The 14,391-nt window shown below is 37.6% G+C and overlaps 1 protein-coding gene across 1 annotated transcript in view; it reads left to right on the plus strand.

Annotated features, from left to right (window-relative positions):
• LOC128997988 (uncharacterized protein DDB_G0283697-like) overlaps window positions 1–14,391 on the plus strand; it is a 78,152-nt gene that overhangs the window by 43,520 nt on the left and 20,241 nt on the right. The window lies entirely within an intron of this gene.

A 14,391-nucleotide genomic window follows, 5' to 3' on the forward strand; every position in this document is an offset into this window, starting at 1 on the left:
AAAACGAGTATCTTTACACCACACAAACAACACAACAAAAGTATGAGCTGTGGTAACGGCGGAGCTGTGGTACACGACGGATCTGTGCGACACGACGGAGCTGTGCGACACGACGGATCTGTGCGACACGACGGAGCTGTGCGACACGACGGATCTGTGCGACACGACGGAGTTGTGGTGAATGACGGAACTGTGCAACACAATTGAGGTATGCGACACGATGGAGGTATCATTATGTTAATTTTTGAAGCTAAAACGAGTATCTTTACACCACACAAACAACACAACAAAAGTATGAGCTGTGGTAACGGCGGAGCTGTGGTACACGACGGATCTGTGCGACACGACGGAGCTGTGCGACACGACGGATCTGTGCGACACGACGGAGTTGTGGTGAATGACGGAACTGTGCAACACAATTGAGGTATGCGACACGACGGATCTGTGCAACACGATGGAGATATGCGACACGACGTATCTGTGCGACACGACGGAGTTGTGGTGAATGACGGAACTGTGCAACACAATTGAGGTATACGACACGATGGAGGTATGCGACACGACGGAGTTGTGGTGAATGACGGAACTGTGCAACACAATTGAGGTATACGACACGATGGAGGTATGCGACACGACGGATCTGTGCAACACGATGGAGATATGCGACACGACGTATCTGTGCGACACGATGGAGGTATGCGACACGAAGGAACTGTGTGACAAGACGGAACTATGTGACAAGACGGAACTGTGTGACAAGACGGAACTGTGTGACAAGACGGATCTGAGGTGAATGACGGATCTGTGCGACACGATGGAGATATGCGACACGACGTATCTGTGCGACACGATGGAGGTATGCGACACGACGTATCTGTGCGACACGATGGAGGTATGCGACACGAAGGAACTGTGTGACAAGACGGAACTATGTGACAAGACGGAACTGTGTGACAAGACGGAACTGTGTGACAAGACGGATCTGAGGTGAATGACGGATCTGTGCGACACGATGGAGATATGCGACACGACGTATCTGTGCGACACGATGGAGGTATGCGACACGAAGGAACTGTGTGACAAGACGGAACTGTGTGACAAGACGGATCTGAGGTGAATGACGGATCTGTGCGACACGATGGAGTTATGCGACACGACGGAGCTGTGCGACACGATGGAGATATGCGACACGACGGAGCTGTGTGACACGACGGATCTGTGGTGAATGACGGAATTGTGCAACACAATTGAGGTATGTGACACGATGGAGGTATGCGACACGACGGATCTGTGCAACACGATGGAGATATGCGATACGACGTATCTGTGCGACACGATGGAGGTATGCGACACGAAGGAACTGTGTGACAAGACGGAACTGTGTGACAAGACGGAACTGTGTGACAAGACGGATCTGAGGTGAATGACGGATCTGTGCGACACGATGGAGATATGCGACACGACGGAGCTGTGCGACACGATGGAGATATGCGACACGACGGAGCTGTGTGACACGACGGATCTGTGGTGAATGACGGAATTGTGCAACACAATTGAGGTATGCGACACGATGGAGGTATGCGACACGAAGGAACTGTGTGACAAGACGGAACTGTGTGACAAGACGGAACTGTGTGACAAGACGGATCTGAGGTGAATGACGGATCTGTGCGACACGATGGAGATATGCGACACGACGGAGCTGTGTGACACGACGGATCTGTGGTGAATGACGGAATTGTGCAACACAATTGAGGTATGCGACACGATGGAGGTATGCGACTCGACGGATCTGTGCAACACGATGGAGATATGCGATACGACGTATCTGTGCGACACGACGGATCTGTGTGACACGAGGAAGAAGGAAGTGATCAAAAGACATGGAGATATCACCTCACTTTCACCTGGATGTATTGGTTGGCAGTGATAATTGTGCGCGTCCAACGATTCCATTCTCTTTCCAACGCCAGGACTTCGCGCACCGGTGCGGAGTTAATTCGCTTTCTTGTCACCTAGTTAATAAATTATGATTTAGAAAGGTGAGCTCGATTGGTCGAGTCAACGCCGTGTTGCATCGCGTTGCGTCATGCGGAAACTGTTTTTACTTTTCGCTGTGGTTTTACGACCTCACACTCCCAATTTTCTGGCCCCCTTTTTGCGGAAGTTCAAACTCTAATGATTGATCTGGACAAGATTTTACCAGCTGGGGTGTTTTCCTAATCAAAATGTATATCATTCTAACCTTTTCAATGGCCCTCTCACGTTATATTTCACCTATAATTATAGTTCGAACATTGAGTTACTTAGATGACGGAATAAAGACAGAGACACCAATTTTTATTTGCTCAGATATGTATATTTGAAAACAACAATGGTCCTAAGCTTAACCTGATAGTGGAGAGAACCTTCTGACCAATGTTATGGGTTATGTAGTGGACTTGGAATGCTTTACCAATCATACCCCCCATGGCTGATATTTCCACCTACCGCTGCCCCGTTGATTCCACATGCCGCCCGCACCGTGTGTTGTGTCACTGACAATATGCATGTCATACCAGACCGGTCATGTTACACATCGCTATGTTTCCTGTTTTCACTTTTTAGGCATTTATAAGTCGATCATTATACACACTATAACAATGTAACGTGTCATATAATAAATTAACTTTTTTATGTGGACTTTAAATTACATTGAAATTAGTTCAAAAGATAAAAATACCACTTCTGATAGTTTAAAAAAAAACAGCAAATATTGATAAACAGGCAACAGAAATTTGTCTTCTTTAAACTAATAGTAATAGATAATTTTACAAGTCTTCGGTTCCAAAATAAGATGAACTAGCAGACAGGTCAAATTAGAGCATTGTTCCTTGTAACGTGACAAGTAGACGGTTATATTTTAAGGAATCCATCCTTGTTCCAATTTATCTGAGAGCTATGTAGCAAGGACGTCCAAATACCTATCATTCATTAGGAATAGGATCGATAGATTGTCTACGGATAGAAGAAAGCCGTAAAGTCAGAAAGTAGAGTAAACTGTACGGTAACTGTTTTGTTGACTTCAATACAAATGTGAGGAAATTATTTAATGATGTTAAACTTATTGGTGCTGATAAACATTGTTAACCTGTAGGTACTCGTAAGACTGTGTAGGTTATATCTATATTATACGAGTAATATTGTATAACTCTCGAAGTTCGTCCATGAATGTTGCATATCGATTCTCGTCTATACCAGGTTTGATTCGATTTATTGTTAGGATTAACATTGTATTGGCTTGTCTGTCCATGACACAAAACGTCTTTGGGGGTTTATGTGTGAAGCGTCTTCTCACGCGCCCCGACTTTCTCACGGCCGGCGCGGATATTTTACAGTCCACCATGGCCGAGCTGATTATTTGTACAATTACTGTAGGTACTTTACGATTCTTAACCTTAATAACTCAAACGAGAAATAACATACATGAAGTTTAGAATGGATAAATACACGTTACTGTTATTCACGTTATTCAGGTACAATTGAGTTGGAGTCACATTTATGATATTTCGTCAACCTGAGTTCCAGGTAGACCAGACTCTGTGATTGTACTGAATACATGCTATTAGGCATAGCATTACATATAGCAATCCGCATTCTACATAGTTCGTCATGCTTCATTTTAGGAATTCAGTAACATCTGACGCTTATTTTTATGCGATATTTGTATTCTAGGAAGTTATATTCTATGAAAATAAAACATTAACCAAGCAGTAAACAACCATCAAGTAGTGTAAAATCTCGGGCGTGAACTTGTTATATTGCGAACTAGTCTGGACGGTAAACACTACAAAGGGTAAACACTTGAAGAAGGCCTGAAAATTACTGTAATACATTTCATAGAGGTCTGGAAGGTACAGAAAAACACTTCAAGAAGGTCTGGAAGGGGCAGCAAACATTTGGAGGAGGTCAAAAAGGTACAACAAAGAAAACACTAAGGGAGGTCTGAAAGTTTCAGAAAACAACTTTGAGAGAGTCTAGAAGGTACAACGAGGAGCTCTGGAAGCTACAGTAACACCCTTTAAGGAGATTTGGAACGTACAATTAAATATTTTGTGGAGCTCTGGAAGGTACAGCTTAACATTTCGAGGAGGTCTGGAAGGTGCTGCAAAACATTTCGGGGTGGTTTTGAAGGTACAGTAAAATCTGTAGAGAGGGTCAGGAATGTACAGGGCAACACTTTGAAGACATCTGGAAGACATGGAAAAACACATCATGGAGATCTGGAGGCTGCAGCAAAATATTTCGAGAAGGTCTGGAAGCACAGCAAAACATTTCTAGAAGGTATGAAAGATACAGCCAAACACTTTAAGGGGCTCGGGGTGGTAAAGCAAAACAGGTCGAGGAGGTCTGGAGGGTACAGCAAAACATTTTGAGGAGGTCTGGAAGGCACAGAAAAACATTTCGAGGAGGCCTGGAAGAGCTAAACATTTAGAGGAGATCTGGAAAGTACAGTAAAACACTTTGAGGAGATAAGGTACAGTAAAACACGTCCATGAGATCTGGAAGGGGCAGCTAAAAATGTCCAGGAAATCTGGAAGGTGCAGTAAAACACATCGAGAAGGTCTGGAGGGTACCGCAAAACATTTCGAGGGGTCTGGAAGGTACAGCGACCGTAGTTAGTGGGAAGACCACAGTCCCAAGATGTCTGGGAGATAAGTACTCCAGCAGCTAGGTCGGGGTACTTGACCAGCCGACGCATACGCTCGTAGGCCAATGCTCCGTAACGGATGCGCTGTTTAGTCATATAATGCGGCCTGTTCTGCTACGGCTTTTGCCCGAGGCTGTTGGACATAGACGTCCATAGTAACTAGACCATTGATTAGACTCATCAGGTCACCGATTCATGAGTTTCATCCTGAAATGGTTTCTCTCTTGCGAGTTTAGCTAAATACAATTCCAGTTACTACACTCAATCCTTCTTTTAGCAAAAATCCAGCAAGTGAGATGCACATTTATCAGTTTTGTAACCTTAATTTTAGTAGAGATGAGCTAGTCCGTCTTTATAAATTGTTTATAAAAACACTAGGTACTTTAGTGGTAATGATGACAAGATATTTTACCAAATTGAAGTTTAGTACTTTCAATAAACTTTTGAACGCACGTTTAGTATTTAACATCTACAAAAAAGTCAGGAATCGATCATTATTTTGAAAATGTCAATTCCCAACGATTATTACTTTTATAACCGTATAGTTTTTAGGAGTTCTCCAAAACAGAGACAGTTCTGGTCCAAGAGACCTGTTTTCCTTTTATTTTAAGTTACTGTGGATAGGTCTACAATTCTAAAGTGAAATATGAATCTTCAAGTAACGGGATCTAAGAATCTTTCTCATAGCTAAGAATCATTGATTGATTTGTAGGATTTGAAACCAGGCCATCCTAGACAAAGTCTCGAATTATAATTACTGTACTATCCGTACCCACATTTTCAACAGCCATGACCACCATGTACTTGAACAGCCATGACGATCAAGAACACGATCAACAGTTCAAAGTGGTTAAAATTTATACGCGTAGACAAAATTCCCATTATAAGCTATAGGCTACTGAATGTACAATAAAGGCTGGTTCCCGCAGAAATTGTTTGTAAAACCTTGCTTTGTAATAACAGCTGGATGTCGAAACTGTTTACCTTCTCTGCCCAATCTGCCTTGAGGCTAGGACCGAAAGGTTACTCTTACAATCACAACAGTGACTTAGGGAACATTCGACATGTTATTCTCATACCTCCTTTATCTCTCTATATTTTTAGTGACGAAAGTAAGAGAAAACTTTTAGACAAAACATGGACGACATCCATTCTTATAAAAAGGAAATTTTAATAGCATGATATATTTCATAATAGAAATATTACTTAAGATTAGGTTAATCGCAAACATCTACAGTGTGGCTGTTTTTAATGTTTAGTTACGCAAGACAACAAATTGTATTAACGTTCAAATCATCATTATCATGAACTCTATTATTATGAGACTAGTGCAAAAGATTATGCTATATGAATGTACGTAATTTTAGATCTTAGTTAATCTTTAGTCTAGTTGCAGAAAATTTCAGAAATTGACAGACACTGTAATCTAAGCATCGATTTGGTATACCGTATTGACTAGCTATATCATGTATATTTATCATTCGACTCTAACGTGGTAGATTCGAACATAAATCCAGTATAATATAAGACTTACGGAAAGTAAGTAAAAGAAACGTATTATAACACTTAAAATATATATTTACGCTTATACTGTTATTCACAAGACGGTAAATATACAAAAACGATGGTAAGTGGTGATCGATTTCGATTGGACACTCCAATCATCATCAGACCCAATAGGCGAATGACCTTATATTGTGTCTTATATTGTAATGTGTCAATATAAGACTTGACATGGTATGAGCTAATAACACCACGTTTGAAAAAATGTAGTCGTTTATTAGTTCAATATAGGTAGGAAATCAATTCAAACTGTATTATTCCAACAGCTAAAAATTGGATGAGTAAATACAGATTCTATTAATTATTTTTAATGAAAGCAGGTCTTCAGAGTGTCGTAAAATTCCCTGTATAAAATTATACATTAAATTCAAATAAAGTGTATGCTTGTCATGGCTACTGTGAGAATTCAAGCCCTGAACTTCTTAATAAGATGTGTTGATTCTCGGAACCCATTCTTGAACATTGGTATCGGTATCGAGAACCATTGTCAAAAACCGATGTCGATTCCAATACCGCAGTGGACAGGAAAATTTTAAAACAATTGATTTTTGTAGCCAACACTTTCGTCATAACGGCAAACAAATCTTATTTACCAACTCAGAACTGTTGAGACCAAACAGTTGTTATTTACTCTCAATGCGATGTCATTTTCATAACAACAACAAAGATAATGTCATTGCATAGCTTCAGCTGTAACAACTTAGTAACTGTAGAACTTGTAAGCCTACCAGAAGAGTAGGTCCAACTCTATTTTTGTCATTGAAATTCATATTTAGAAAAATAACATAATTACAGGTAATATTTTTATTTTCAGTACTAAGATATAGCTAAAATAAATTGAAATAATTGGTAGTATCAGTAATCGTTAGACTCAACATCATACCTTTCCTAGCTCTAAAAATACTATTTCAATATTTAGTTTTATTATTATACGAGTCGTTATTAAGGCATCGCAATTAGGCCGCACCATGTTGGCCATGTTTAATACTTTGTTTAGAAGCAGGATGTGCATAGGTAATGTTTACGGTATCCCAGTCGGAGTCTCATCGCTACGCAGACGCTGTATCTAGCGTACGTGAGCGAAACAACGCATGCATGTCACGGTAAGTCTACCGCCATGCCGCGCAGCGTCTCATGATGAAATCGGCCCGTTGCATATTGCTTGCTTTCGTTTTCCGTACCGTTAACCACCTTTCACGTACACCAATTTATGGTTTAATAATTTCTAATAATAAATTCGGGCTCAAAATATCGATACTTCAAAATATCGGCAGTCGGTTTTTATGATTTAAGAAAGTTTTTACAGTCTAGTTAGAGCTGCCCGTCACTATGTTATGGCTAAATAAAACGCATATTATTATACAATTGAAGAAGTGTTCTTTTTGCGTGGTAAATAAGTCCCGTACGAATTCATTGTGAGATTTTTTCCGAAGAACTTAAGCCTTTTGTTAATAAATTTGATAGAGATGGTATGTCAAATAACCCAGATTTGGTTTTCTCATCTAAAATGTCTGAGAAACCTGTAACAGCCATATATTACCAATTAACAATATGTGTCTGCAACTTGAACAGACAGAACACTTTTTATTGTAACAACTTAATTGTGTTTTGCTAATGTTACCTCACATAATAATAGTTATTGGAAGTAGTTTCAAAGTAGTGGCAATTTTGGTAAAATGGATGGTTTTGGTGTAATTTTGCATAACATATTTAAAATAGTCGGCAATTTGAAAACGTATCAACCTAAGTTTATTCGAACGAGTTCGCGACCAGCATGATCGGACCATGGGAAACGTGGTTTGAGGTGGTAAAACATATTTTTTGCCATATTTGCCCATACAAACATAAACTTTTGAAATTTCTTTATAAAAGCCATGGAGTAGGGATTACTGAAGTGTTTTGTACGCTTAATAGTACGCGTAATAGTTACAGAGAAAAATAAAAATTAACTGTTATTTTAAAATTTCTATTTTGATGTTGTAGTTTTGCTTGTTTATGGTTATTTTGATCAAATGTGGCAAATGTATTTACCACATACAATTATTTAGGCCTACAATTAATTAATTTACAAAGCTATTGAAATTTCACCAAAACTAATCTTTAATAGTTTATCTGTATCAGCAAACATTACTTACTAAACCTAATGCTATTTAAATTAGGGAATAAATTTGATGTTTTTAAGAACATAATTTTATTTAAATCAAACAATCAAATTGAAATGAGGTTAGTCTGAGGTTTGTAAGATTGAAAATCATAAATAGTAAATCGTACACTGACATAAATGATATTTTCAATACCATTGGTATATTCGGAATTATATCTTCTCTCTCTCTTTCAACACATGTTTCAATTTGTTGAAACATCATGTCTATACTTACACTATTATTAGTTTACTATTACATGTAAGATTCGCTTGATGAGTTACTTTTTAATTCTCTTCTCAAGTGTTAAAGTCACATTTTTCTTGACGGTCTCATGAATTTTATCAATCTCAGCATGGTATAATATTAATTTAAAAACTACCAATTCCTAAAAGTTCCATAAGGTGCAACGAAACCAATAAAATCTGTCTGCTACTTAAAAATAAACAGGAAACTGCCAAAACAATGCTTATAGAGGTAAAGAAAGGACACTGAAACGATCCCGGAAACTCGGACATCACTTGAAATAGGTAGTTACGCAATTCCCGTCTGTTTTAAATAAATAATTGTTGAAACCAATGTTTAAAAGAATTATTTATTGCAAAACTAAGTATATTCAGAGAATCGCGAAGTGGGCAGGCTCATAAGATGTATAAATGGTTAGTTGGCTACTGTGACTTTTCTTCAATAAGCCCGGTCACAGAGCACTTATTTTTTTCAATCTCATACACCTGCCCTAAAGTAATTGACGTTGGGTATTGCACACATTTTCTTTTCTAACACTCGTAATTCAAGTCCATTACCCCTTTCTTGCAAGTAACGCTACCGTACTTTCTCTTACTTCTCCGATATGATAAGAGAAAAGTATAATAGATTTATCCGTCCACTGATTTGACAGTAATGTTACTTCTCATCGTGCAGAGAAACGTCATATGGGCCACATGATCAGTCGCAGTCGCAGACACGAAATGTAGTAGGTAGGAAACTCACAATAGTGAAGTCCTCTAAGTCATCCAATTTATAAAGCCTCTAAGAAACACAAAATTAACTATACGAAAAAAGTGTGACAGGCATTAGCGAGTATCTCATAATTGTATTATTCTCATTAGCATTAGTTTCTTCAACATTCAGCTATTATAAGTTTATACATTTCTGCAAGAAACATTACATTGACTGTATGCAAAAAGGAGGATGGCTTCATTATTGATTTTACGACATGTTGACTTGCAAAATGAATCACAGTATGATTTGTATAACGTTAATTAAAAAAATAACACAATCTAAACACTTAAAAGACTCGTAGTTGACTAAGAGGGCATATAATGGACTAACCATTCACTAGGCATGTACGTTAATTTGTAAATTATTTAATATTTATTGTCATTTAAATGTCGACGTAAGGGATTTTTCCTACTATATCTCAGAAGAGTAATCCAAGTAAATGTTTTGAACTTCAATGATTTCTAGTCACACGATTTGTCAAAAACTTTTATGTTGATTCTATTTGATAGAAAAACAACAATTGTATAACCATTATTCCTATATGTATATACGTTAGTGATCTTTAAATACTAACGCCTTGAAAACCATTACGTATATAACGTGTACACTAATGGAGTAAGAAATTTATCGACGTCTCGTCATATGGTTATCTTTTCTATAATTTGGTAGTTCTATTTAATGGAAACACTCTGATACCAAAATTGACTGAGTGTGGAGAAGACATAACAGGCGAATATATGACGTGTTCGCCTCGGCGTGCAACGCGCAGCCGCAGCCGCAGTCCGCAGTCGTGGCTACGAAGAGTGAAAGTGGACTGGTATAGTTCGTGAAGCAGGGCTCAGTCCTTGTGGTGACTGGTGATAGACAGCGCCAAAGTAGCACTGCACGAAAATGTCGAGTTATGCCTTGTAACGTAACACGTTCTAAATTCTAACTCGTCATTTCCTACAACCATGGACTTTTTTACATTACTAAAAGACAATTTATCTGTTCCTGTGGGTGGGTCAAAATTGTACCTAGCTATCCTTGATCATTTTGGGATTTTAATGATTGGTCTTTGCCAAAGAACCAGATGAGTCAGTAAATGCTGACATCTCGGTTATTCAACATTCATAATTCACTCATATTCACATCATAGTACGCACACTGGTGTATCCCGCGTCGTAAAAATCAAATCATGAGTAAATCCTACGCTGAATAAAAACTTATTTAAATTAAAAGCCAAGATCAAACCATATTTTACTCTAATTGATCTTCAGCAAACTACTGACACAGACACATTAACTGTATTGACAACTTACTAGAATTTATTAAAAAGTGATAAGCTATTGTGGTGCAAATTTTTAACATTTACCTATTGAAGTTTGCACGTTGAAAATGGTTGAAGGATATATCCACCCGAAACTCAAGCTCAGTTATGATGAAAACAAAACGTTTTCCATTGTAAGAAAGGGGATTAACCCTTACCCACTGTGCTCACCTATGCCGACACAATAATCTGCTCTTGACTAAGCTAAGCGAGTGAAACCTTTAGGAAACTTTAATTTAAAGTGAGGCATGGTACTCGCATCATATACCATGCAAAGGGGGGAAAAGTAAAAATGGATGAGGGTTGTAAATCAAAAACTTTTTGTCCAAGTGATTTAATTAATTTTTGTAGTATTCCACCGTTAAGCTAACCAATAAAAAAAATGGAAATGCACGTTTTTAACTCTATATTTAAATTTGCTCCCAAAATAAAATAGTGTCCACCTTATTTATATTTTATACATAAACAGCTGTTACCGTAACATTGTATTAGTTATTACTCCGCCAACGTAATGATAAATTAAACTTATTGATTTACGTTTAAATGTTAGTAAACATGCCGATAGTGGTTTATTGTATAAGGTAATGCGCTGTTTGATAGATATAAAATGACTTCGACTGCGATAGTATTCATATATCAACAATATAGTAAACAAACACACAATTGTAAATTTACTGATTGAGGCTATTGTGTGAAGATAATCAGTGGACAAATTGTTTCAGTGAAAAGAGTGTGCATATGATACCCTCGACTTCAGCTCCTTTTGCCTAGGCAGAAAAATAACTACTTTAGCCCCGCAACTCTTGAATAAAAACACTCGTTTATACTGGAGTACGACGAGAATTCTTTAAAGCGTTGGACCCCTTGCTGTCCTAGACATTCTCTCACCCTCAAGCATTAACTTGGTTACCTGAAAGTTTAAAGGAACTGAGCTCGCAGATAACATCCGCTCAGGTTCATTACGTTTCACAACAGATAATTACCGGTGGTAAAAGTAAAGGGACCAGACCGTTACCGCGTTACCATTTACCATGCGCAGCTCAGGACGCAACCGTGGTCGTTGTCGAACGCTGAACTCTGTCAAAACAAAGAGATCATTGATAAGCCTTGGCTGCTTTCGGATCCTTGGCACGACGCTGAAGTCACTATGAAGCACGTTACTATGAAGTCATGTTAGATACTAACATGGATAATTAAACCCCAGTTGATTCTTCACCTAGGTAGAGCAAACCCTTACACTGCACTTTCCATCATCAGCCATATTGTCAAATCATGCTCCCTGGAAGATTACCGCATCCTTCGATTGACCAATATACTACTACTCGAAGTGATTGCATCGTTCAATTGGCCAAAATAGTGGCCGAAGTGACCGCATCATTCATTTGGCCAAGATGTTGGCCGAAGTGACCGCATCATTCATTTGGCCAAGATGTTGGCCGAAGTGACCGCATCCTTCAATTGGCCATGATGTTGGCCGAAGTGACCGCATCCTTCAATTGGCCATGATGGTAGCTGAAGTGATTACATCGTTCAATTGGCCAAGATAGTAGCCGAAGTGACCACATCTTTCAATTGGCCAATATAGTGGCCGAAGTGACCGCATCTTTCAATTGGCTAATATGGTGGCCGAAGTGATTGCATCGTTGAATTGGCGAAAATGGTTGCCGAAGTGATTGCATCGTTCAACTGGCCAAGATGGTGGCCGAGGTGATTGTATAGTTCAATTGGCCAAGATAGTGGCCGAAGTGATTGCATCGTTCAATTGGCCAAGATAGTAGCCAAAAATTGAGATGCGTTGCAGCAATACATTTTAGGGACAAACTATTATTAAACTGAAAATTATTGTAACTGCTAATTGTGGGCTCATCCATCTCCATATAAGCATATGCAGTTGCAGTTTGGAGATTTGAGAGCTAGAAGACAAAACCTGTTTTTAAAATTCAAAAGATGTCTGCGAGGACTAGTCACATCTAAGAAGAAGACGATAGGATTGGTTCTTTTGAAAGCGTCAATCCTACAGAGAGCAATTTTACAATTAATCAGTTTTGACTTACCCATCCATTTAAATGATTGAATCTTTGATTTTCTTACATAACTTTTCCATATAGACTTTTCTGTATAAAGTACACACACATTGCACAATTCATTTAATCCCTAAACACAAAAATGTGTTTTTTTCCAAAAAGCACACACTGTACATTGGAATACAACTGATTAACACTCTAACAATATCTCTTAAGTTTTAACCAAACCTTTGAAAATTACAAAAAAAAAAACAGACACTGTAAAACTGATATTGGGAATACTAAACATATCCTGTTACAACGTCCAATAGTTCCTAAAATTTTTAAACAGTAACTGTAATTATTATAACTATTAGATTTAGTGATAGAATGGGTTATTTTGTATTGACTTGACTAATGAAAAATGTCTTATTGTTTAATTAGGCCCATTACAAGATTTGATTTGATTTGAGATATTCGCGGTCGTCTCCTAAAGACCTGCCTGATAGTTATTGTTGATCTAGATTAATCATATTGTAAATAAAACTGTCTCGCCGTGCCTTTGGCCACTTATTCGTTTATCCAAAATTTCCCCCCGTTTGACTCTTGGATTTTTGTTCATTTTCACTATTTTTCTTCCTTCTTCCCAATTGTTTGGAATTTATCCACCCTATAATTATTTAATTGTTGTACCAACTTATGTTTAAGTATGCGTAACTCCGTGTTCCAAGATTTTGACTACATTCTAAATCCCTGCATTCCTCCTTTCTCATACAAATGTGTAGTATTACGATAAGGTTATGGGAAATGAATACATTATACAACACATGTCGTAGTTTATATACAATAAAACAATTTTATTTAAGAATAAATAGTAAAATTTCTAGGGAGATTCATGTAAACCAAATATTCTACAATCTTACTGTTACTCGCAAAACGATTAAATATTGTCTACTATACCTCAATCCACAAAGAAGAAATAACGATTATGAATAAATTTGCCGTCAAAATATTGCTACAAATATATTTAAAGTACAACCTCAGAGTTTATGTTTACTCATATATATGTATGTATGTATGTATATGGGTATGTTTATGTATGGTGTACAGTATAGTCATACATAAACAATTTTGAAAATGTTTGAGGCAGTTAAGTTTAGTTTCCCACAATTGGAAAAGAACATAATGGAACATCTAACTCGATAATATTTGATTACATGACTTAACTTTGCACGATTATTACATGACTTTCGTTATTGTATACATAGTTTCTGTCCTAAATTGCAGTACATTTTGTCGTGTTGTATATCATTACTAGTTTGATAGTTTTATGTGACTTTACATCAATCAATGAGGTCACTGTAGTGACTAGGCTTCGGAAGACATTTAGACACCCTGCACTGTTGGAGCGGATAATTCTGTTTGTTCGTAACAATGTTCTGGAACTACTGCAATTGCTCCACCAATAGTTCTGGCCAATTTTCATGATTCGATTCTTTAATAGCAGGAAAACACGTAATAACATGTTTTTCCAGCTCATTTCAGAATATTGTTTTAAAAGGGACTATATATTGCTTAATTTGTATTAATTACACCAATATGAGGGTTTAATTTAATATATATATATATATATATTAAATAAAATATATATATATATATTTATGTGTATAAAATGTATCACGA

This window comes from Macrosteles quadrilineatus, unplaced genomic scaffold, assembly GCF_028750875.1.
Source record: "Macrosteles quadrilineatus isolate MER2022 unplaced genomic scaffold, UCM_ALF_1.0 Scaffold_7__1_contigs__length_78375512, whole genome shotgun sequence".
Taxonomy (NCBI): Eukaryota; Metazoa; Arthropoda; class Insecta; order Hemiptera; family Cicadellidae; genus Macrosteles; species Macrosteles quadrilineatus.